Source organism: Berghia stephanieae, chromosome 6 (genome assembly GCF_034508935.2).
Source record: "Berghia stephanieae isolate SIO BIC M18660-M18661 chromosome 6, UCSD_Bste_1.3, whole genome shotgun sequence".
NCBI classification, from domain to species: Eukaryota; Metazoa; Mollusca; class Gastropoda; order Nudibranchia; family Aeolidiidae; genus Berghia; species Berghia stephanieae.
Genome location: NC_088365.1, coordinates 42,929,057 through 42,929,749, shown reverse-complemented (window position 1 = coordinate 42,929,749; position 693 = coordinate 42,929,057). Strand labels below are relative to the sequence as shown.

Here is a 693-nt window from a genome sequence, read left to right as displayed (position 1 = left end):
GAAGTGCTCAGAAGCGACAAAAGAATCAGCATTGTAAACGAAAAGTAGGATCCAAATTTCACGCTGGAGATCATCATAATATGCTCCTGTTTAATCTACGCCTCACAAATTGCAAGGGTGGAAAAACTGCTGATGTATGGCTTGGTCCTTACCTCATCTAGCAAGGACACGATGCATTTAAAAGTGTTTGAGTAAAGACGCGAGTTATATAAACAGCAGAATAAGGTCATCCTTGTTAACGCTGGGGAATCCCTATTAATCCGTCTCTCATTGGCTTCCGACTTCACATGACCATTAATATGTCATCGTGGTTTTTCGCGGCCGCAATGGCAAATTTGCGGCCGCAAAATTCGCACTTTTCCGCAATTTACCGCAAATTTTACAAATTTCATGAAAAATCTAAATTTTTCACCATTATTTAACCCGAGTGGTTTTTTTAAAGTGGCGAATTTCCGAAAGTCAGCATCGTCCCTTTCTTTCATTTTCTCATAGCTCCTGGTCTGTTTAAACTGCTACTGGAAGCTGCCCAGTCTGGTTTTTAAACTGCCATACTACTAACAGACGTTACATTGCAATTAAAAGGAGTTTTTCTACTTTCACTTTCACCTTAGTGACGAGTGACGCTATTATTGTTATCTTCAATTGGTTTCGCTACCGGCGTTCTTTTCTCTTACATCTACTTGTTGATTACAA

At 39.7% G+C, this 693-nt stretch overlaps 1 protein-coding gene across 1 annotated transcript in view; it reads left to right on the top strand.

Moving 5' to 3' along the window:
• Positions 1-307: 307 nt before the first annotated feature.
• LOC144975054 (uncharacterized) overlaps positions 308-693 on the top strand; it is a 4,318-nt gene continuing 3,932 nt past the window's right edge. Inside the window, exon 1 of the mRNA XM_078918735.1 lies at positions 308-693. This exon is cut by the window's right edge and continues 320 nt beyond it. The gene's annotated coding sequence lies outside the window, so the exon portion shown is untranslated.